The sequence below is a fragment of the Neolamprologus brichardi genome, chromosome 9 (assembly GCF_056152115.1).
Source record: "Neolamprologus brichardi isolate AB-2024 chromosome 9, ASM5615211v1, whole genome shotgun sequence".
NCBI classification, from domain to species: Eukaryota; Metazoa; Chordata; class Actinopteri; order Cichliformes; family Cichlidae; genus Neolamprologus; species Neolamprologus brichardi.
The window spans coordinates 14,314,074-14,321,285 of record NC_142112.1 but is presented as its reverse complement, the minus strand read 5'-3'; the positions used below and the strand labels follow the sequence as shown (position 1 = coordinate 14,321,285).

Below are 7,212 nucleotides of genomic sequence, written 5' to 3'. Positions count from 1 at the left end.
TTAAAATTAGTTAATTTAGATATAAACAAAACAAGCAAAGTAACATTTGTCACTCTCTATCTTCACGATGGAAGATTCATTTTCATCTCATAAGTGTTAGCAACAGTTCTAGAAAAGGAGACAGGTTTGTTCCAGTTTGCAGAAATGTTATTATAAATGTTCAAACTACTGCACTGTAAAATCTAATTAGTTCCCAGAACTCAAAAAACTATGCAAACTTGTTACCTCCAAAAAATTGAGTAAAGTTTACTTAAGATGACTGTTAGGACAACTTATTCATTGCAAGTATGCAGTACTAAGAATAACGTGATGTTCCTGAAGGTGCGTTATGAATTGTTTACCCACTGACAAACATTTTGAGTTCTACTGAATTAAAAAACAATTTGTGGAAACCTGATTATGATTTAAAAGAATAATTAACAACACTTCTTGTAATGGTGTTAAAATCAGCCCAATGTTTATTTTCAGATGCAAAAAGTAAACTGAACTGCCGCCATCTGTTAGCAACTATGACACGTTTAGAATCTTATGACCACTTTGTCCTTTGATCCTTTGATCCTTTGACCTTAAAAAAACCCTCAAACAGGGGTGAGTCACAACCACTTTTAGTACGTTATTCGCAGCATTTATGTTTGTAGCGTTCAAACGTTCGCCAGAGAAATCTTTTAAAAAATTTGGATCGTTTTCAGAGTGACAGTTTACAGATTCAAACATGTCTCAAAGAAAACAGAAAAAAACAGTAAAGCCCAGCTCTCCTCTTTGTGATCAGGAAGACAAAATTCAACTTCCTGATCAAGTAGACAAATCATTCAACCAGCTTCTAGAAAAGGAAGATATTCAAAAGGTGAAAGAAATGGAACTCCTAGACATGCAGGGAAGAAACTTTGAGCTCCAACCAAAGCTTGTTAAAGCACTAGAAAAACTAGTGCTGAAGGAAAAAAAGAATCAGGAGCTGCAAGTAAAGCTTGATGAAAGACCGCACACAAATGAAGAGTTTCTTCAAGAAAAAAGGCTACAGGAGATAAAACAGAAGGAAATGGATTTCAAGCTTCAGGACATGGAGAAACACAACAAAGGCTTGCAAATCAAGCTTAATGAAGCTCTGCAAAAAATTAAAGAACTCCTCCAAGAAAAACAACAGGACATGAAGCAGTGCAAACTCCAAGGCATGGAGGAAAAATGCAGAGCGCTTCAGGTAAAGCTTGATAAAACACTGAACAAAAATAAGGAGTTGCTTCAAGAACAAAAGCAACAAGAAATTAAACAGAAACAGATGGACTGCAAGCTTGAAGACGTGCAGGAAAAATACACAGCGCTGAAAATAAAACTTGATAAAGCACTGCAAAGAAATAAAGATTTCCTTCAAGAAAAAGAACAGCAAGACATGAAACAGAAACATCTGGATTGCAAGCTTCAGAACATCGAGAAACACAACGAAGGCTTGCAAGTAATGCTTGATGAAGCTCTGCAAAAGAATAAAGAAATCCTTGAAGAGAAAGAAAAACTGGACATTAACCAGAGAGACATGCAGTGCCAACTCCAAGGTGTGCAGGGAAAATACGGAGCGCTGCAGGCAAAGCTTGATGAAACACTGCTGCACAAATATCAAGAGCTGCTTCAAGACCAAGAACAACAGGAAATAAAGCAGAAAGAAGACAAAGAAATTCTCCAGGACTTTGAGACGAAAAACCAAAACCTGCAAGAACTTTATAACAAACTGAACTACAAAACAACTGAACTGGAAGAGGAAAAGGAAAAACTGCAAAACCAATGCTCAGAGATGCAGAGTAAGCTCAATGACATGCTGAGAAAAAACACAGAACTCGAGGAACTTTAAGACAACTTGAAGTGCAAAAACACTGAGATGCAGGTGCTAAAGCAACAACTAGAGAAAACAAACGAAGACCTGCAGTGTACACTTCAGGAAATCGAGAGGAGAAGTCAGCAGTTGGAAGACACGCACAACAAATTACAACAGAGTTATACAGAGCTGCACGAGGCAAAGCTAATGCAGGAGGCAACATCTAAAGAAATGAAAGAAAGGCTCGAAGACAAACAAGCCAAATTAGAAGAAGTGGAGAAAACATGCAAGAAACTTGAGCAGGAGAATACAGAAACAATCGATCAGTTGAGAACCCTCATCCTAGAGAAAAAAGTGCTCGTGGAAAAGCTCATGGAAAAGAAGAAAAAACGCTTCCGTTTCTTCTGGAGGAGGGACACTCCTGCTTTTTCTACTTTTTCTACTTTTTCTACTGCTAATGTCATCTCGTCTCCCTCCACCTCTGTTCCATCTTAACTTTCACCTCTCCTCTCCCTTTCTCTCCCTTTGCCTCCTGACACCTCTCCCTCCCCTGTCTCCCTTTGACTCCTATCACCTGTCCCATCTCCCTCCCCCCTCTCTCTCTTTTCACCCTCACCCCCCAACCAGTCCTGACAGTTGACTGCCCCCTCTAGAGCCTGGTCCTGTCATAGGTTTCTTCCTTTAAAGGGAGTTTTTCCTATCCACTGTCGCACCTAGTGCTTGCTCAGAGGGGATTGTTGGGGTTTTCTCTCCTCTATCTCTTTCCTCCTTTCTATCCCTTTCCTTTACCTTCTTCTATACAACCCCCCCCCCCCCCCTTCTATTTCCTCAATAATTTAATAATAAACACAATTGGCAAAATTTTAAAAAGTCAGATCAATGTCTTCATTCAAGGATTAATTGTCTTTGTCACGGGGTCATGTGTATTTTGTGTTTTCCTCGGGCTGGTGATCCTTGCAGTTGTTGAGTCCAGATTTTCAGTGTTTTAATCACATTTAGTGTTACATTTTAGATCACAACAATAGGATATCCACAATTTAGGATTCAGACATTTGTTTTTTTCAATATCATAATCATTCTATGATTGAGTCGTTTACAGAACCAGCAGGTAGCAGCAATAACTTCAGTTCATCAACATTTGCGAGCATTTCTTTATACACAGCATTTCTGTCAGGTTGAGGTCTGGACTTCCATGCAGTAGATTTGCTGCTGTGCTTGGGCTCATTATCCTGTTGCATGGCCTAATTTAGGAGAAGCTTTAGCTGTGTGTGTTATGTAGTCCAAGTGTGTGGAGAAGTTTTCAGTGTGGAGGAGGGAACCATGGTGTTCAGGAGCCAAACTGCTTTGGGGGGAAAAGTGCTATTGCACAATCTTGCTGACCTGCTCCTGATGACGCAGAGTCATCTTCTGGATGGAAGGGTGGTAAACAGTTGATGGGAAGGGTGATGCGGGTCAGCCATGATGCTAGTGGCTTTCCCAGTAAGGTGTAATTAACCTGTAGACTGGGTAGAGAGCTGCCAATAACACGCTCAGCGGTGCACACAATCCTCTGGAGGTCTCTGCGGCTGGACGCGTGGCAGTTTCCATACCAGACTGTGAAGCAGTGGGTTAGGATGCTCTGCATGGTACCTCTGTAGAAGGTGTTAAAGATGGGTTTGGGGATGTGCACCTTCTTCAGTCGTCTCTTGAAATGCAGTTGCTGCTGAGCTCTTTTTGTGACAAATTTGGTGTTGCTGGTCCAGGACAGGTCCAGGGGCGGATCTAGAGAAATGTTCTTAGGGTGGCATGGAAATCAAATTGGGTGGCAAAATCAAAGCCTTGTTTTAAACACATATGCAGGTGTTATATATGATTAATATGCATTAAGTATATGTTTTATATAATTATGGTCTATAACTTAATTATTTTCTATAGCCCACATAATTAAACAATTCAGTTACATAAAATGTGTGAATTTGTATTCTGTGTGCTATATAGCTTCTATAATAAATAAATATGTAACCAATGAGTATAAACTTCGCTTGCAAAATTTTGAACACCATAACAAATCTGGTCGATTCTAAGCTAACCAGTTAAAAATAAAGAAAGAAAAAACAACTATATGTGCTGTTGAAGATTTATTTGGGAACATAATATATGACCCTGAAAGAATAAACAACATCTTTAGGGATTTCTATGAAACGTTATACTCACCACAAATAAACCCACTTAAAAATTATATTGATCTGTTTTTGGACTACGTAACTCTTCCAAAATTGCTAGACAGTCAAGAATGGCACTGGATTTGCCGCTGACACCAGGTGAACTCCAGGAAGCCCTGATAAGAATGCCTAATAATAGGGCTCCAGGTCCAGACGGCTTTCCAGCAGAAGTGAGTGAACTTTGACAGAGTGAACTGGAAATTTTTACTTGCAACCAAATTTGGTTTTAGAAACTCTTTCATAAACTGGTTAAAAATATTATATAATTCCCCAACAGCTTGTGTCAGAACAAATGACCAAACATCCTCCAGCTTTTGTCTCTTGAGGGGCACCAGGCAGGGATGCCCACTCTCCCCTTCACTGTTTGTAATTTTTATCGAACCACTAGCAGCAGCAATTACAGTAATTAGGGGCATAAAATGCAAGAATGTAGAAGATAAGATCAGTCTTCATGCAGACGATGTGTTGCTTTTTCTCCAAAACTCACAAACCAATCTCTCTGGGGTGATTACATTGATAAACTCTTTTTCAAGTGTTTCAGATTATTCAATAAACTGGTCAAAATCTACAGTTCTTCTAGTTAATTGCTCTCTGCGTAATTCTGTTGTCTCTTCTGTTTTTTCTTTTCTCAACAGGTGATCCAGGTGATTGTTTTTAAGTGCCCTTTCTCACTGTCCCTCTTCCCCTCTGTTTTCTTTCTCTCCCTCTCTTTCTTTCTATGTTTCTTTCTTTCTCCCTTTAATGTCCCCCAGTCATGTCTGTCCCATCTGTAACAACTGAAAATAAAATAAATACATAATAATAATAATAATAAAGGTCAATCAAATGGACCAATATGGCAAGGCCATAATGATCCACTTGGTAAAGTAAATCTGTTGGGCAACTTTCTTGGCCTTTAGAAAATAATTCTGATGGAACCAAACAAAAAAAGGAGCTGTATGTGAGGCATTCAGGGAACACTGGCCATTTATGTGGAGAGAAATCTGTCTCAAAAGACTTTCAAATGATACTCAATTGTATATAGCATTTTTATTCTATTTTATTCTACTGTATATAGTATTTTACTTTATTCTATTCTATTGTGTACAATTGCGTACAATATCTTATTCTTATCTTATTCCAGTGTTTTTGTAATTTTTCTTTGTAACTTTGCACTGTCCACTTCTGCTGTAACAATTAATTTCCCACGTGTGGGACTAATAAAGGTTATCTTATCTTATCTTAAACTAAATTTTTAAAAAAGTGTTCAGTGATTGATGAGTAACTTTTAAGGACTCACAAGTGTGCGCTTCAATCCACAGACAAAAACAAAACAATATGACCACACATGAAACATTTTGACAAATTCTATGAAACATTCACGCTCCAGTTTGTTTGTTATTCAGAGATTTCATGGCTTCATGGTGCAGATGAATGACTTTTTGCACAAACCGGGCCGAGTTTATCTGCAAAGCGACACAAGTGAGGTTCATCAAACAACCAGTAAAAGTTCTAACCTTACTGAGTGGGACCAAGTAGCTATCTATACTTTTCCTATGAAAAAAACCTTCTAAAGCTGTCTATAGTTTTACTTCCAAAGTTCATCAGCAAATAGTTTGAATGCCTGTAATTATCAGGCTGTACTCAAGCCAATTAATTAATCTGAAAACTGCTGTGACTCCAAACCCAAGTACCCTCCTGGGAAATTATGGCTAATGTCACAATTGGATCTGCTGATAGAGAAGTGAGTCAGTGTAACCTTTATTAAATCAGGCAAAACAACACATACTTATTTACTGTAACGAACTGCAGAAAGCAAAACAATAAATAAATGGGGGTAAGGGTAAGCTGATGTCATCTGATGTTTATGTTCATGAATATAACACACGGACACATTTTGACTTTGTTTTTATTGTTTATTAAAATACTTTTAAATGTCTAGTTTTAGTTTAAGAACCATCTAGTCCAGCAGGTGGCGGTAATGCACCTTAAAGCTCTAACCGCCAAAGAAAAACCCCAAAGAAGAAGAAGCCACAGAGTTCCCGCTTCATTGCATTTGTGTTTTAGTTTATTTTTCTTCCTCATCTAAAGCGAAGCACTAAGGTAACTTTGATCTGAGTTTAGTCAATGTTGAATTTAGCTCCTGAATTAAGTTTTCTGTTGCTCTCCTCGGTCTCTGTTATAAGTTATTTGTGAACCAGTTGAAAGAAAAAGCCTCTACATTAAACTAAACTAATTTACACGAAAATATTAACAAATGCTAATGAAACACTGAGAAGAAAAAAGAAGAAAGCTTTTAAATTAGCTAAGTGTAATCAGAGTTTCTATTATTTTATTAGTCTGTTTCTAAGCGCTAGTTAGCATCTCTGTGTCACTGTGTGGCACCTGCACAGTTTTTGAATGCAGTGTGCTAGCCAAGCTAGCTAGCTAGCTAGCTAACGCCACCCTTCATCCATATAAGGTAACTTCCGTCTCCAACATGTTGGCGGTAAAAGTGCTATAATGACATCCATTTATGAGAAAGGTAAAAATAAATGTATTCCAGGCTAAAACACAGCTGCCTTTGTCTTATCAGCGCAAAGTTGTGTCGGCCCACAGGGCATGTGATTGTAAAAATGGCCTCACTCTGAGAGGCCTGTTGTTAGAATCATTTCAAAGATGATTTGATAAATTCTGATCAGTATTCAGTAAATGAGTCCGATTATCTGTTAGCAAAATAATAATGATAGGCCAGAGATAACAGAGATGCATTTTTAAAACAAATACAGCCTCAAACCCTAAGAGGGGATCTGTGTTCTTATTGCATTTAAAAGTACTGCAGATTTTTTAAAGCTCCAAACAAAACTGAAATGGAGGCACAAAGATATATAGAATAGAATAGAATAGAATAGTCTTTTATTGTCTTTGTACATATTCAACTAAATTGTGGGTGCTCCACACTAACTGTGCATGGAAAACAATATAAATAGACAGTAAGAATAAATAACATATAAGAGGAGTATATACAAAGAAGAGAAAGGCACACATTAGAGGACCGAATGCTTGAAAGTAGTACAGTGGACTTGATACAAGTAGAGAATCAGTGTGACTGAGTGATGAGGGTTACTCAGATCATGGCTCAGATTTCTAAACCCACTCAGATAGGATAATTTTCCACGGCACACCTGATCAGTTCTCACGGCACACGTATATATGCCGCGGCACAGTGGTTGGGAAACACTGTACTCTCCA

The 7,212-nt window shown here is 38.1% G+C and overlaps 1 pseudogene; it reads left to right on the top strand.

Annotated features, from left to right (window-relative positions):
* The first annotated feature begins 663 nt into the window (after positions 1–663).
* On the top strand, positions 664–2,602 carry LOC148101231 (uncharacterized; annotated as a pseudogene).
* The last annotated feature ends 4,610 nt before the right edge of the window (positions 2,603–7,212 follow it).